This window comes from Beta vulgaris, chromosome 3 (genome assembly GCF_026745355.1).
Source record: "Beta vulgaris subsp. vulgaris cultivar EL10 chromosome 3, EL10.2, whole genome shotgun sequence".
Taxonomy (NCBI): domain Eukaryota; kingdom Viridiplantae; phylum Streptophyta; class Magnoliopsida; order Caryophyllales; family Amaranthaceae; genus Beta; species Beta vulgaris.
The window spans coordinates 30540137-30558727 of NC_079204.1; positions in this window are offsets into that span (position 1 = coordinate 30540137).

The following is an 18591-nucleotide window of genomic DNA, read 5'->3' on the forward strand; positions in this document are numbered from 1 at the left end:
AAGCTTGTACCATTTGCAGCTCAAATGATTGTGCCCAAAAGCTTCAAAGGAAGCTATGCTGGACGCTGGAAGCTGGCAGCAGCATACCTTGCTTGAAGTCTCCTCTTTCATTGGTTTGGCTTCCCTTGCCATGTGAACTTCATATGGGCTTCTCCTACTTCCCAAGTCTTCAATTCAGTGAGGTGGCACCAAAAGCAGCAAAACAACTCCTAAACTAGCTTATACAAACCGGATGGTAAGAGCTTATACTAGCTTAACTCTTAAAGCATGATTAACATAACTTAAGCATGTACTTTGGCTACTAATCACTTACTAAACTTGATTACAATACATAATGATGTTTAAGGTGTCATTAAGTATTACTAATCTTGCTTAAGTAGAGATTAACATAGGATTACCTAATCAAGTTGCTTAAGTAAGGTTTTAGATAAACCGAGCTAGTTAGGCTTAGAAATTGAACCTCCTTTACCATGTTCTCCTTTGATCATGTAGAAGAAGACCTTGGTTGCTTGAACTAGATGCTCCTGCATCATTCTCCTCAGGTTCGAAAAGGTCTTCTTGTAACTCGAATCATCTGCAAGATATGGAGCTAAATCACCAACATTGAATGTAGCTGAGATGTTTCCCATTTCATCTGGCAATTCTATCTTGTATGCATTGTTGTTGATCTTCTCTAGCACTTTGAAGGACCATCACTTCGTGGCATTAGCTTGTTCTTCCTCCTTGTAGGAAATCTTCCTTCCTTAGATGTAACCACACTAGATCACCTGGCTTGTAAAGAACTTCTTCCTGTGCTTGTTTGCTCGAACCTTGTATGCTTCATTCACCTTCTCTATTCTGGTTCGAATTTGCTGATGAAGTTGCTTCATTCTTTTGCTTTCACTTCAGCTTCTTGCTACTATGTGCTTCAATAGGAAATGGAAGTAAATCAATAGGACTTAAAGGATTAATCCCATAATTTACCTCAAATGGTGATGTTTAGTAGCATAAGTTGGTGATCTATTGTAAGCAAACTCAGCATGAGCTAGCTTTAGATCCCAATCCTTTGAGACTTGTTCACAAGTGTCCTTAGCAGCATAGTTAATGTCCTGTTGGTCACTCAGTCTGGCCATCAGTTTGAGGATGAGCAGTAGTACTAAACAGCAACTTAGTACCTAAAAGCTTCCACAAGTTCTTCCAGAAATAGCTAAGAAACTTTACATCTTTATCAGAAACAATAGACTTAGGAACTCCATGAAGTCTAATTATTTCTTTAAAGAACAAATCAGCAACATGAATAGCATCATCAGTTTTATTACAAGGAATGAAATGAGCCATTTTAGAGAATCTATCTACACCACCATGATTGCATCTTTTGCCTTTGAGTTCTAGGTAGAGCAACAATGAAATCCATGCTCACATCTTCCCATGGTTGAACTGGAACAGGTAGAGGCGTGTAAAGCCCTTGATGAAAGGACTTTTAGCCTTCTGACATATAGAACATCGAGCTAGAATAGCATGAACATCTCCTGCAAGTTTCGGCCAGTAGAAGTGTTCCTGCAATACATCAACAGTTTTGTTAATGCCAAAGTGTCCTGCTAGTCCTCCTCCATGAACCTCCTTGATTAGCAAATCCCTTAATGAGCATTTAGGGATACACAGCTTGTTGTTTCGAAAAAGAAAGCCATCTTGCAATGAATAAGCTCCATGAGATCCTTCTTTGCATGCTTCTAACAATAAAGAGAAATCTGGATCATCATAATACAAGTCTTTAAGATGACTAAAGCCAAGTACACGAGCCTCCATAAGAGAAAGCATAGAATGCCTCCTTGATAAAGCATCTGCAACAATGTTAGAAACTCCAGTTTTATATTTTGAAACAAAATCAAAGGACTGAAGGAATTCCACCCATTTTGCATGTCTTGGACTGAGTTATGTTGTCCATTTATGTACTTCAAAGCTGATGGTCTGAATGTAACACAAATGAGCTGGTCTGAGATAATGAGTCCAATGAGTCAAGGCACGAACAATAGCATAGAACTCCTTATCATAAGTGCTGTAGTTGAGTCTGATGATTAAGCTTTCACTGAAATAGGCTATGGGGCGCCCTCCTTGTTGTAAAACAGCTCCAATGCCCACGCCACTTGCATCACACTCCACTTCAAACACTTTCTTGAAATCAGGTAAGGCTAGAACAGGAGCCTTACTAAGCATGTTCTTCAATTGATCAAATGCTTCTTGTGCTGCAGGAGTCCAAATAAAGGACCCTTTCTTGATACACTCAGTCAATGGCGCCAATATGGTGCTAAAGTTCTTGATAAATCTCCTGTAAAAAGAAGCTAAACCATGGAAACTTCGAACCTCAGTGATAGATTTAGGAACTGGCCATGACTTGATTGCTTCCACCTTAGATTCATCCATAGAAATGCCATTAGATGACACTATGAATCCAAGAAATGTCACACTTGAAGTAAAGAACTCACACTTCTCCATCTTTGCATACAGCTTCTTTTCCCTTAGTTTAAGGAAAACCTTCTTGAGATGCATTAGATGTTCCTGTTCACTTTGACTATACACCAGAATATCATCAAAATAAACAACAACAAAGATACCAATGAAGGGTCTGAGTACCTCATGCATAAGTCTCATGAAAGTACTAGGAGCATTTGTCAAACCAAATGGCATCACACGCCACTCATACAAACCACTCTTAGTTTTAAAAGCTGTTTTCCATTCATCACCCTCTTTGATTCTAATCTGATGATAACCACTTTCAAATCAATCTTCGAAAATATAGTGGAACCATGTAACTCATCAAGCAAATCATCAAGTCTAGGTATTGGATACCTATACTTCACTGTTATATTGTTAATAGCACGACAATCCACACACATCCTCATAGAACCATCCTTCTTAGGAACCAAAATGACAGGCACAGCACATGGACTAAGACTTTCTTGCACAAATCCTTTAGCTAACAACTCACTAACTTGTTTTTGTAACTCCTTAGCTTCTTCAGGATTACATCTATAAGCTGGTTTATTAGGTAAAGGGGCGCCAGGGTTAATCAATTTGGTGTTCAATTCCTCTACTAGGGGGTAATCCACATGGAAGATCAATAGGAAAAACATCACCAAATCCTTCACTAAAGGTTCACCATTTCGTGCACTTCATTAAGTTTTACATCATTTTCATCCAATAACAACAACAAATACATAACCTTCCCCTTTTCTACAGCTTTATCAAGTTGAGGTTTAGAAAGGATTAAGGTTTTTTTGTTTTGTGTTTTAGGTGAGGTTGTTTTTGGTTTAAATATTCGGCCATGGCTAGGACTAAGACAATTTTCTTCTTTTATGCATGAAAGTGTAAGTATTAGTCCTACCATTATGCAAGGTTTCTTTATCAGATTGCCAAGGTCTACCTAAGAGTACATGACATGCATCCATAGGTAATACATCACATAAAACTTCATCTTTATAAGAATCACCAAAAGAAAAGCTAATTAAAGCTTGTTTTGTTACCTCCACACAATTGCCATCATTAAGCCAATGAAGCTTATATGGTTTTGGATGTGAGAAAGTAGCATGATTGAGCTTGTCCACCATAGAAGATGAAGCACATTGGTGCAGCTCCTCCATCAATGATCATCGAACATATCTTCCCTCCAATCAAGCATTTGGTTTGAAAGATTTGATCCCTTTGAGAAGGAACCAATTCAGCTTCTTTGGCATGAAGAACTCTTCTTAAAACAAGGCTTAAATGATCACCTTGAGTCACCTCTCCAACCTCCAAAGCTTCTCATTTCGGCCTCCTCTTCACTCCTCTTCTTGGTTTTCTTCTGTTCAAGTGATTCTTCAATGTTTTTAATGTCAATTAAAGTCATTACTCTTTTATTAGGACATTGAGCTTGATAATGACCATAACCATGACACTTAAAGCACTTCACATCAGATTTTTTTGAGGTTTCATCCACTACTTTCTTCCCTTTATCAACACTTTCAACCTCACTTTAGGGGTGTAAGGAGATGTGTATGGTGTTTTAACATTAGAAACTCCCTTAGAATAGGTAGTTCCCTTCACAAAAGGTTTCTTCTTCTTCTCCTTAATGTGTTTTTCAACTTTAAGAGCTAACTTAAAGAGTTCATCTAAGGTAGAATAAGGATGTAACTCCACCTTCTCTCCTAATGTCTTTTTCTAAGCCTCCTAGAAATCTAGACATTGTTTGCTCTCTCTCTTGTACATCAATTTCATTAACAACTTTTCAAACTCATGGATGTAATGTTCTACCCCTTTATGTCTTGTGTTATTCGGCCAATTGTTATACAAATCAAGGGTGTAAGTAGATGGTAAAAACTTCTCCCTCATTTTCTTTTTTAGCTTACTCCAACTCTTAGTTTTAGGCTTTTGTTTTCTATTCTAGCTAAAACACATTCTCCCACCAAAGGGATGCATACCCCTTTAGTTAGCTACAGCAACTTTGAAAGTTTACATCATCATACTCCTTAAGTTCAAAGATCTCATCACACCTTGAAACCCACTCCAAATAAGCATCTGGATTAAGGTTTCCATCAAACTCAGGAACTCTAACTTAATGTCTCTAAAATCATCTTTCTTTTGTGGCTTTCTCCTAGTTCTTGAAGATTCAGAAAGAACCTCCTCACTACTATCATAAGCTACACCTTCATCCTCCACATTTCTCTCCTTAAAGGTCCTCTATACCCTTCTCTTACAACAGTCATCAAATTAGCCATTTGTTCACTTAAAGTGGCATTTGATTCTCCATCCTACCAACCTTGCTCATCACATTCATACCTCTTCTAAACTGATTTTCTTCACCTCCACTCATGATTGATTCAACCTCAACAAGATTAGGCTAGAAAGAAAGAAAAGAAGTGTGATTGGCTTAGAATTAGGTTCGGTTTTGGGGGGGATTGTGTTTGGGTTTTGTTGTGTGTTTAATGTTTTAGGGATGAATTAGAATGCTCTTAATCAACCTACAGCTCTGATACCAAATGATACATATTGATTAAGATAACAAGAGCATTCAAAAGTAAACAAGAACAAAGAAAGAGAAATAAAAGTTTGTTCAAACCGGTTCACAAGATTGAACAACCACCACTTTCACAACCAAATACCACCAATCAAGATAAGTTATAACAATAAGCTTCTAACTTGCATCTACTTTGATTTCAATCACTAATTCAACGTTTAAGTGAAAGAATTAAGCAAAGATTTGATAAAGGTCTAAACTGACCGAGAAAACAATAAGCACACAGCTTATTTTTGAGTAAACTCTCAATTTTGATTCAAATGACTTAATTCCAAAAGAGTACAAAGCTAACATATTTGTTTACATTGTGTCCAAATTTCGGCTGATTTGGACTTCATGCTAGCCAACTAAGCTAATAAAATACAAACACAAAATTACAACTTTCCAGCACACTTCCTACAAACTAGCTTAGACCTATTGGAAGTACAAAACAAAAACTACCAATGGAATACTAAAGTAAACATATTAAACTATAAACCTTCAAAAGCTTGTACCATTTGCAGCTCAAATGATTGCTGCCCAAAAGCTTCAAAGGGAAGCTATGCTGGACGCTGGAAATGAGGCAGCAGCATACCCTTGCTTGAAGTCTCCTCCTTTCATTGGTTTTGGCTTCCCTTGCCATGTGAACTTCATATGGGCTTCTCCTCTTCCCTAAGTCTTCTAATACTAGCTTATACAACCGGATTATAAGAGCTTATACTAGCTTAACTCTTAAAGCATGATTAACATAACTTAAGCATGTAATTAGGCTACTAATCACTTACTAAACTTGATTACCAATACATAATGATGTTTAAGGTGTCATTAAGTATTAACTAATCTTGCTTAAGTAGAGATTAACATAGGATTAACCTAATCAAGTTGCTTAAGTAAGGTTTTAGAGTAAACCGAGCTAGTTAGGCTTAGAAATTGAACCTCCTTTACCATGTTCTCCTTTTGATCATGTAGAAGAAGACCTTGGTTGCTTGAACTAGATGCTCCTGCATCAGTAACTAGAACTGAAGGTAGAGGGGCGAATTTCGAAAAAAGGTTTTATGGGCGTTCTATGTGGCTAGTGAGTTAATTGTTTTTTCCTTTATGCACTTTTTTGCCAAAATATTTCGTTAGTGCAAATGAATTTACGAAATTAATTTGCTTTTCAATTAGTCTTTTGTGGTTTAAGCACCTTGTTGGTTGTGTCAAATCAGGGACAATCTGATTGTGGTTTCTTTAAACGGGAGATTTAAGTTGGGGATAAATCATGCAACGAGTGTGCGCGTTTGCAAACCCGATTAATGGAGCAATTTACACATGTATCAGAATTGAAAATGCAATTAAAGGTAGTTGAGGAGAAGTTTAAGAAGCTGAAATTAAAGAAACAAAAAATAGAAAAGGAAATAAGGACTGAAATGCTTAAAACTCGAGTTGAAGAGGTGAAGAATGCAAATGGGGAGAAGTATGCAGTATTTGCCTTAGGATTTATCATGGATGTTGTTCATCATTGTTGCTATATTGATGAAAGTTAGTAATGCTGTTAGGATGTTGGTTGCTCTTGTATATGTAGCTTAGGGCTGTATTTTGCAATCAATAATGCGCAAAATCTCAAAATGAAGAAATTTGTTAAGTAGAAACTAGATTCAATAGTGTAGCAAAATCCCATAATGGCTATTCATAAGTTAGTAGATAAACAACCAACCCTGAACTGTTTACATTACAATCCAAAAAACTACCAACCATAAAGTGTTTGAAAATTAACAACAAATGACATAAAGGGAAATTGGATGTTGATGCCTGACTTCGCAAACCAAGAGCAGTGTATGGTGTTGAACATTGTGCACCTTCTGTCTATAGTCTTCCCCGTGTAGGAAAGAAAGATGAAACCAATAACAAAATACAAAAAAATGCAAAAAAAAACTGAATTGAAGTTCCTTACATTTACATAGGTTGTTCCATCAAGGCTCTGAAACACTCAAACACCATGGGGAACCTCCTGAGCTTTTCCCTTGCCTTTGTCAACACCTCTTCCTCCCCTAGAACCTTTTCCCCCTCTTGATCCTTTGCCTCCGTGGCCATTTGATGTTCCTGATCCCCTCCATACATTTGTAGAACCTCTGCCTCCCACAAAATTTCCCCCACCTTTAGAACCTCTTCCACCTCTTAATCCTCTGCCTTTGCTTCCATATGATGTTCCTAATCTCCTCCCTGCATTTTCAGAACCTCTGCCTCCCACAAAATTTCTCCCACCTCTTGATCTTGAGCCTTTCCCGCCTCTACCTCCTCTTATTGCCCTCCCATTTCTTCCTATTTGTGTTGGTTGGGCACTTACATCATCCTGTTGTGTGGATGGACCAGGTTATGGGACTGTTGTTTAAGATGTGGCAGTGTTTTACCTTTTTGGAGGAGGTGCAGATGCACTGTCCTTGTTAGAACATTTCCTTTTATTGTGGCTGGCAGATTTACGTACATTATAGTGACCCCATGTTTTGTTAGCCTCCTAGGTTTTTTGGGGTTTTCGTCAGGGTCCTTTTTTCTATTCTTCCTTGGCCTCCCTAACCTTAATTTGATTGGTGGTGGCTGCAGTGGAGCATTAACCTTTGGCCAGTGCCTCTCACCAACACTGCGAGAGATGAAGTTGTTGTAACTCTTTAGGTATGTGTCTTTCTTGTACCAATCTGAAACAAAGTCCTCTGCTTTATAAATGGTACAAGAACAGACAAGCAATTGCATGACAACAAGGGATGCCAGTCAAATCCCATTTTCTGCAGGTGCATGACCTGGCTTCAAGGTCAACACAATAAGTGTCCATTTCATGGCTCACCTGAAACACAATAAGTGGAAGGAATTGGGTTACGGATGGCAGCTTCTTCTTTGGCTTTCTCCAATATATTTAGCCTGCACCCTGGGGCAGATTTGAGCCACATTGTTCTCCATCTCTTGCCTTTTTAGGTCTAGCCTCTACATTAGGACAATTCTGATTTCTTCAAGCATGTAGATGAGGTATTTTCTTCTTTTTTGAATGATGTACCCATTGAATGTCTCTACTAGATTATTCACAATTACATCAACCTTAGTGCTAGTATCCATGTATTCTCTACTGAACACTTTTGGGTTGTAGTTCCTGAAAGCCTCTACAACATCTGGATTTTGAGCCCCATCTCCTCCAAAGCCTCATTGTACTTAACCATGTTGTATGCCTTTGTAGCCTTCCAAAATATCATCTTCATCTCATCACCTTTATAATCCTTGTGCCAGTGTGCAAAAAGGTGTCTGCATAATGCATGTGCTCAACACTAGGCAACAACTGAACAACGGAAGCTAAAGTAGACTAAAAACTAAATCAACACATATACACAATCTATAATGCAGTTAAGTGATCCAATGTATGAAAAAATAGAACATTGTACAAATACCTCATCTGATGCTCATCTGATACCAATGCCAACCCTAAGCCATCCCCTAGATTCAAGCTTCTCTACGACTCAGCAATAAACCAGCTCCATGAGTCATTATTTTCTCCTTCTACCACTGCCCAGGCAACTGGAAACATCTGCTTGTTTCCATTCCTACCTATTGCAGCAAGGAGTTACCCTCCAAGGAACATTTTTAGAAAACAGGTTTCAATGCAAAGCAATTTACTGCATCCTTCCATCCATCCTCTCCTTGTGTCATCAAAGCACACAAACAATCTTTGGAAAACTGTTGTTGGACCCCTCTGGATTGGATTTGTCACCAATGTGATTTCAGTATCTTGGTCTCCATCTTTCAGAGCTGCAATGTACCTTCCCAACTTCATGTAATGCTCTCTCATGGAGCCATGCAACATCCTATGAGCATGGTACTTGACCTTGTAAGCAAGGTCGTTCTTAATGATCACCCTAAAGGCCCTCATAACTGTTTCCATTATCTCTTTTGTTAGCCAATGTGGCCTAGTTTTGAAAATTTTAAGAAATTGCTTAGCCATCCATGTAGACTTCAATTGTCTATTTCTTTTCATGTCCCTTTTGAAAGTGTGAGCTCCATCCACAAAAATCATGACAACTCTCCTACTATCCCATGAACCATACAGCCTAATAGGACAACTAGTGCAACATTTAACCTCCATTCTTTGTTGCCTTTTTTTTGTTGCTAGATACAATGTTACGTTAGATTTTTACCGTGTACAACAACATACTTAGCAACCGATTTTCTAAAGGCTTCTTTGTTGGGGAATGTAAAACCACCTTCACTCAAATCTTGTGAAGTTAGTGTGTTCACTCACTATAACCCCCTTTTGTCTTCTAATTCTCCCATTGAAATCTTCTTCTCCATTATATCTTGGTGTTAATTCATCTTCATCATTGTCTTCGAAATCACTAGCACAGATGTTAGTCTTTGCACCAGTTGAAGTGTATCCCAAATCAAGCCTCTAAGAAGTAGATCCCCCAACTCTACCCTCTGCTGCTTCCTTTTCCAGCTGTTGTGCAAGTTCAAATAGCTTGCTATTGCACCCCTTCACCCTTTCTCTAGCTTCTCTTAATTCTTCATTTGTACTCTCTCCTACTTCTTGTTCCAGAGGTATAGTATTATCCTCACCATCCCTCAATTTCCTCATAATTAAGCATCAAGCTCCTCCTCCTCTAACCCTAAAGTATCTGAGTCAACATCCTCTTCATCACTACCTGGTTCATACGAATCATTTGATCCACCACTTTCCTCTTCTTCATCATCTGCAAATATCTTATCATAAGGGATAGGACTCTCAGGGTTGTTGTCATACCACTCAAAGAAGTCACTAGCTACTGTGTTGGGGTGGGATTGGTTGTTATGTTTATGAAGTAGGTAGTGGGATTGGCTGTTTTGTTTGTGAAGTAGGTGGTGGGATTGGTTGTTCTGTTGGTGAAGTAGGTGGTGGGATTGGTTTTGTTGTTTGTGAAGTGGAGGGTGGAATTGGTTATGATGTTTTTGAAGAGGGGGTTAGAATTGGTTCCGATGTTGGTGAAGTAGGTGGTGGGATTGGTTGTTCTGTTTGTGAAGCAGGTGGTGGGATGAGTTTTGCTGTTTGTAAAGTGGAGGGTCACTAGTAGAATAAATGCTATTTGCTGCGGTTAAAAAGTGTCATATTGCTGCGGTTTTGGGCGCGCAGCAATTAAGGGGGCAGCAATAGGTATTAATAATATTGCTGCGGTTTTAAACCGCAGCAATATCTACAAATATTGCTGCGGTTTTTAGGTCAAACCGCAGCAATATTATTATGTATTACATATTTTACAGAGAGTATTGATGCGGTTTTGGGCCAAAACCGCAGCAATATGTCAAACTATTGTTGCGGTTTTGGTCCAAAACTGCAGCAATAGGTCCTGGTAACCAAAAAAAAAAAATTTTTTTTTCATTTTGCAATCACATTTGAAAAATAAAAATCTGGTAACAAACAAATCCACTATCCACAAAATTTGCATATGAATTGAAAATGAAATGACATATGAATATTATTAATATATAAGGATAAAAAAACTAATACATAAATAATACAATAAATTAAAAAGTAAAATGGAAAAAAAAAACACTTACAACTTGACAAATTGTACATAATAACAGTAGAAATTCGAAAACAACGAACACAACCAACAAATCTGAAAAATTGACAAATTGTACATAATAACAGTAGAAATTCGAAAACGACGAACACAACCAACAAATCTGAAAAATTGACAAATTGTACATAATAACAGTAGAAATTCGAAAACAACGAACACAACCAACAAATCTGAAAAATTGACAAATTGTACATCATAACAGTAGAAATTCGAAAACAATGAACACAACCAACAAATTGGAGGAACACAACCAACGGCGACCCAAAACGAGTACTTGAAATCTGGCGAACTGTTGAGTCGGTGGCGAGTTCCGGTGATGAAGCGAAGGCGGCGACGATGGAGGGTTAGCGACGCCGACGATGGAGGGCTGACAAGTTGCGAGTCTACTTTTCGTCTTTGTTTCTTCGCTGCTCGTCGTATATTTGGTTGGTAACCGGCGGGCCAAAGGCGACGACGACGGCGACAATGGAGGGCTGACGAGGATTGAATCGGTTGCGAGCCTTCTTTTCGTCTTCGTTACTTTTCGTCTTTGTATATTCGCTGCTCTTCGTATATTAGGGCTCAGGTGAGAAGGAATTGAGTGAGGGAGTTGGGGAAGGAGATGAGAGCGTTGGTGTTGGTGAGAGAGGAAGGAGAAAGTGAAGAGAGAGAGATAGGAGATGAGAATGAAACGGCTTGAGAGGAAGAGGGAGGAACCGCGTGTGAGTGAGAGGAGAGAGAGGGGCACGGTTTTTTTTAGGGTTTAGTGAGAGGGTGCCGTCTTCGTTGGCCTTATATAATATTGAGCCTCTATATTGCTGCGGTTTATTTATAGAAACCGCAGCAATACATTAAAATATTAATATTTTAATGTATTGATGCAGTTTCTTTTAAAAACCGCAGCAATATAGCTCGTCAAAGTAGTCAATTAAATTTGAAAATTTGTCTCGTTACTATCTATTGCTGCGGTTTTGGGCAGGAACCGCAGCAATATTGTCAATTTCTATTTTTTTTTCTTTTTGCGTGTTATATTGCTGCATATAGGTAAAACCGCAGCAATATCACCGCAGCAAATAGCATTTATTCTACTAGTGGGTGTAATTGGTTGTGATGTTTTTGAAGTGGGGGGTGGAATTGGTTGTGATGTTTGTGAAGCACTGGGTGAGTTTGGTTGTGCGGAAGGGTTAGTTGGGACAATTGGTGTTTCAGCATAAAATTCAATAGGGGGAATCAATGAAACTTCAAGGTTATCTAGGGGAGAAGTAAATGAGGTTGTTTTTTGTCGCAACTTTCTAGGACTGAATCTAAGTGGGGATGGTGGGACCCTAGTTTTAGGGTTTTTCACTTTTCTGCATGGGGTCAATTTTTTGGAGGGACCGTGGGCTTTTTTGGTTTTACTCAACCTAGCTAATTTACTCAGCCCAGTTTCAGTTCCACTCTCTTTTAGCTCCCCATTTCCACGCTCCTTTGGCTCCCCATTTCCACTGACCCTTTCCTTTGGCTCCCCATTTTCAATCCCCTCCTTTGACTCCCCATTTTCAGTCCCCCTCTCATTGAGTTGGCCAGGTCCTTCAAGAAATGTTATTACTTCAGGCTCATCAACACAATGTTCCACAAAAAGATCAACACATCTCTCTTTTATGGCTATTGCACTCATTCCCACACCTCATGATCATTGTACACTCTAAGTAAACCATTTACAAGCTTCTTACCTTGCGGTAAGTAGTATATTGGTCCACTTCATTGTACCCCATATTTTTTCACCAATTCAACCAAATACCACCGGCACAGTTCATTAGGGCTAATTGGGAAGTACCTAATTCCCCCATCAAATACTCTAAAGAAACCAACTTATTCTTTCTAAAATACCCTCCATGATAAAAACGCAAAGTCACTATTACATCCATTTACACCTAATCCCTGAAGCAAGAAAAATTTCGACTTAAAAGTTGAACTTAACACAGCCAAACCACAATTACAACTAACAAGCACAAAACATTCAATTAACAAGCACAACATTCATACCCTAAACCCTAGAATCCAAAAAAAATCAACTTTTTACCAATGTTCATCAAACCACAAAAAAAAGTTTAAAGGACCAAAAATGCAAATAAATTCAGGGTAACAGCAAATATTTCATTTTTACTAGAATGCAACAGTTATTCAAAGGAAGACTTACCCATATTGTGAATTCCCCCAAAAGGGTAAGAACAACTTCGCAAACTGCAATTAAACCCTAGCAGAAGATTTTTATTAACAGAAAAGAAGAAGATGAGTCAGATTGAGTGAGACTGCGTGATTGAAGGAACAAAAGATGAATAATTTGAAGAAATGCGGAAGAATTCAGACAACCATTTGGTATAGGGAAAGTATTAATGGCCGTTGTCAGTGAATGCGTTAAGAATGGATATTTTGGAGGGAGATTATAACAGAGAAATAAATAAAAAAAATAGAAAAATCATTTATTAACTTAGACATCCAGTTACCAGTGAACAAGGACTACGTGTGTCAAACGCTAGTAATAGTTAGACCTGCTATGGAATAGTCCATAGTTGGGACCTTTTATGGCGAATCAGTCATAGTTGGGACCACCTTTATCAATTTTTCCTAAATTTTTTTGCACTGACGTGTGTTTATGATATACTCTTTTGCCTTTTTTCATTCCACTAACATTTTACTTTTGTTACAAAATAAATATGGGAAATTTTCAGTGGTAACCTTTAACTTTGGCTTTTTATTCTTGATAGCCAAAAAAAAGTTTGATTACTAGAAATAGCCTTGAGGTCTTGGCTATACTTGAAATGGTTGCATTAACAACAATTTTTCATTAAAAACAATTGTTGAAAGGATTATTTCTAAACTAAGTATGGTTCCATAAGCTAGAATGATATGAGTTTCTTTTATAAAATCTAGTTTACCTTCGTATCTTATTAAAAACTTATTTCACTCGATTTACAAAAGATATGAACAAAAGAAAGTTTGTCAAGGACAATTCATGTTATTGTAGACACTAAAGATCACAATTACGATGAAAACAACCTTCTTAATAATTGTTAATGGCAAAAAATGGTTCTTAATACTACATTTTCAAGAATAGCCAAAACCTTTATGATATTTCTGATAATCAGACTTTTTTTGGCTACCAATGATATTAAGCCAAAATTAAAAGTTAACACCGGAAATTTCCCAATAGATTTCCACTTTGATAAGTATATTTGTCACCGCAAAATATTTGACCAATAATATATTCATGATAAATAAGTACTCCGTATGAAAATATAAATCTATCTATTACATAAATATTAAAGCATACATCAGGTATGACACATGTCACTTCATGATGCTATTTTTTTTTTTTCCTCCAAAACCTCTCTTTTCTAACCTCCTCTTTTTCATGTTTTTTTTAGCCAATGTCATCAACTATTGACCAAATCTTATACTTGCAATAATTTTATTCACATATATTTTATTTAAGTAATAAAATATTTTCCATATCTACTATTACTTCGTATATCATAATTTTTGTAATCTATATATCATATCTTTTAATAGTACACTACATCATAATTTATTCCTTCAAATTGATAATATATTGTAAATAAAATAATTTTTAGCAATACCAAAAAAATGACGAAGTTTCTAAATTATAGCTTCGTACTACATAAATTATTATTGTTATTATTATTATTATTGTTATTATTATTATTGTTGTTGTTGTTAATTTGTTATGAATAAAAAAACAGACAAAGCCATACAACTTACAAAAAATTAGTGGGAAGCTGAGATACAATCTGGGCACCCACTGCTCTAGCTATAGTAAAGCCTACCCTAGTGAAGCAGCACGTGCCTCAATGTCTTGAGTCTTCGAGAACAGCTGAACCCGATTCAGCAACGAAACAACCTATTTCTCTAATTCCCAAACTGATAAAAAGGAGAAAGGAAGGAAACCATACCCAATTTCCCGATAACTAGCTTCTTACTTGACTCGTTTTCGATGAGTCGCATCAGTCACAACCCATCCAGGAACAAAGCCAGACAACCTACAATGTGTCAAAGGAGAATACCCTGTCAAGTCAACACACACTTCGCGACCCCGTTCCCAAGAATAAAGTAACACATTAGCAGGTTTGAGGGTCTGGTGTTCCCCCTAAACAATCCAATGTTAACCTCCTTTCTTGCTGAAATCTTAGACCAATAGCAAAGATCAACAAGGGTATCCCGAAAAATATTATGCCGATGTGTTAGTACCCACAATACCAGCACACGATACCGCATGATCACCGAAAATATCCCCAGCAAAAACCCTTAAGTAAGCAGAGCATGGCATTGAAGTAGAGAGCAAAGGAACACCTAACGGGTAACACAACACACAATGATAAGTCTTAGCGTTCAACGTCTGACCCAACCCCAAAATAGGGACCGCCCGAAGCCAACTCGAGGTGTGGTCTCCATGTTGTGACTTCCACAAAGTTGACTATCGAGGAGATAAGGAAAATGTGGATTCCGCAAATGCAGAAACCTTTGTGAAATATATATCTGCCAATTTCTTTATACAATCAGTCAGGACAACTATGAGAAATCTACAGTGAATAAGCATTAATTGTTAGTTAGTTATGATCCATAGCAGCATCAAAATTATACAATCACTCAAGACAATATATGAGAAAGCTACGGTGAAAAAATATTGAGTTTCTAATTAGAAAATAAATATTCACCAACTCTCTTTGCATATAGGTGCAACTCCTTTAGCGTCTTTTAAGAAAGGTCGTCTATTAGAATTTGGAGACTTCAGGATAACCCATAGCATAGGGTTCCATAAAGTAGAGGGCCTCAAATTTTTATACATTCCAGATAGAATAGTAGAGCCCATTGCTTTTCTTTCTTATTTCACAAGATTTCTTAGCATTCATCAAACCTTTAGATTGAGAAATGTCATGAGTTATACTTTATATGTTCTTTTATTATTGCTACTTGTAGGGAGGGCGGCACTAGAGTTAAAGAGAGAAAAATAGGATAATATAAACCAAGGTGCTACATACATATGTAAGAGAGAAATGGATTGTGAAGAGTTGAGTTGAGTATTTGAACTACATGGTCCCACAAATATGGTACAAGGGAAAAACAAAAGGTTTCCAAAAAATGAGTACGAAATGTAGCAATAATGAAATAAGGAAGGAAAATTTGTGGTATGTATTAATCCTTAAAATATTTCATTTCTCATTTTTATGAGCCACATTATTAATTATCATACAAGGCTGCCAAAATTTTGAGAAGGCGCTACTTTTTAAAATATATGTATATAAAACTATCAATAGAAATATTGATGGAAAGAGTATGTACAGTGCAGAACACAATATGATTAAGAGATAAATGTTTGTGGAAACGGGTTGCAAATAAATAGGTAATAAAAGAATTTTCCAGTTCAAACCATATTTTTCGGTGTTGTAATTGAGTTTAATTGGAAATATGGATTGAAAAATTATGTTGAAAAATCGAAAGAACAAGACCTTAATTAATTATGACAACTTTTGAGACATCCACAAAGTTTCTGGTTGAGAATTTCTTTTAAGAACATGACTAGTCTTAAGCCTCTAGTAATTTCTCTCTTTGCATAATTTACTGATATGGTAAATGTATTCAGTTTTCGTTCTAAAAGATGTGTTCATGACTAAATTTACTCCTACTTTAGTGGGTGAAACGCTTTGAGAAATGGTTTGTTTTTATTAAATGTTCAAAGTTTATATTAACAAATTCTTCTAAACTTTGAGGATTTTTAGGATTTATCAAATTGGGTGCTGACTTATTATTGTGTTTTGTAAGATATTGTTAAGGAACAAAATGGATAACATAAATAAAAAGCGTGTGGATACATCCAAGATGGAGTGATAAATATGAAGAAGGAGTTGAGGAGTACATTAGAAAGGCTTTTTCTACTAAAGCACAAGGAAACCAGATTTGTTAGCCTTGCGGTGTTTGTCATTATCGTTATTGTTAATATATAAATGTTGTTAGGGATCATGCCATCGTTAATGGTTTTGTTCCAAGAATAGATAAGTTGTTAGACTTAAATATAAACATCGAAAAAGAACAGGTAATCATAGAAGAACTGGTACAGTATTATACATGAATGACGACATAGAGGGTTTGTTGCATGATACATTGAGAGAAGGGCCGAATGAAGATGCAGAAAAGTTTTCTAGGTCAATAGAGGAAGGTCAACAGGAACTATATCCAGGTTGCTAGAAATTTTCCAAATAACTTTCTTTTCTTATTCATTTATTATTTATGTTCAAGTGTGACCACAAGTTGAGCAATGTAGCGATGTCGGCTTTGTTAGGGATATTTAAAGATACGCTGCCCGATGCAAATTTACCCAAGTCTTTCAATGAAGCAAAAAACATTTTAAGAGTTTTAGGACTAGACCGTGAGAAGATTCATGCATGCCCTAATGATTGCATGTTGTATTGGGAGGAGCATGCAAATGCAACAAGTTGCTATGTTTGTGGGACTTCAAGGTGGAAATTGTCTAATAAAGAAAATACTAATGGAAAGGGTTATAAAATTGCAGCTAAAATTCTAAGGTATTGTCTAATTAAGAAAAGGTTGCAAAGGTTATTTATGTGCTTAGAAACTGCAAAGTACATGATATGGCATAAAATAATGATTTTGGAGATGAACTTCTACAACATCCAAGGGATGGTGAAGCATGTAAAATGTTTCATAAGTTATATCCAGACTTTGCCAAAGATGCTCGTAGTGTGTTGCTTGGGTTAGCTTCAGATGGATTTATTCCAATGAACAACATGAGCATTGTACATAGTACATGACTAATGATATTGATTAATTATAACTTACCTCTGTGTTTGCTTAAGAAACCTAAATTCTTAATGTTAACATTGCTTATTCTTGGTCCTTTATCCCCGGAAAATGATATTCATGATTATATGCAACCACTAATCAAGTATTTAAAAGAATTGTGGGAAATTGGATTGGAAACTTTTGACTTTTCAACCAATCAAAGGTTTGACATGCATGCAACATTGATGTTTACTATTAGTGACTTTCATGCTTATACAATGTTGTCTGGTTGGAGCATAAAAGGGAAACTTGCATGCCCTGCTTGTCATTATGAAATTGTATCCTTGTTCTTCAACAAAAGCCGCAAACATTGTTAGATAGGTCACCCTACATTTATGGAATTGTCTCACCCTTGGCGTCATAATAAGAAGTATTTTATTGGAGTTATGGGGGAAAGAGAAAAACCAGTGCATTTGACAGAAATTGAAATTGATGAGTTACTTTGTGATTTTTCAAATAAATGTGGAAACAAGCAAAAGATAACGAAACAAGAGAAGGAAGTTCCATGGAAAAGGGGACCAATATGTTTTGAACTTCCATATTGGAAGCATTCTACACTTCGCCATAATCATGATGTAAAGCATATTGAAAAAAATTGTATGTGATAATGTCATTGCAACGTTGTTAAACATACTTGGAAAGAGCAAAGATCATGTGAGTGTTTGCGAAGATCTGAAATCCCTAAATTGGATGCCCGAGCTTCATCCTCAAGTACTAGAAGATGGTACAGAAGTAATCCCAGAGTCACGCTTCTCAATGTCATTAGAAGAGAAGCGATTGTTTTGCCATGTCATTAAAAATGCAAAGCTATCGCTTGGCTATGCTTCGAATATCGCTTGATGTGTGCAAGTTGGTGAACGAAAAATCACTGGATATAAGAGTCATGATGTTCATTTTCTAATGCATTACTTTCTTCCTATTACAATTAAGATAAATTTAAGCAAAGATGTTGCTAACCTTTGTTAAGGTTGTGTGCCTTTTTCAAGGCCATATGGAAGAAATCTATTAATCCACAAGATCTCGACCATTTGTAAATTGAGATTGTTTAAACTCTTTGTCAGTTTGAAGATATTTTCCCACCTAGCTTCTTCGATGTAATGGTTCATTTACCAGTTCACTTCACGGAAGAAATTAAGATTGGTGGTCCCGTCGGAATTAGGTGCATGTATGCAA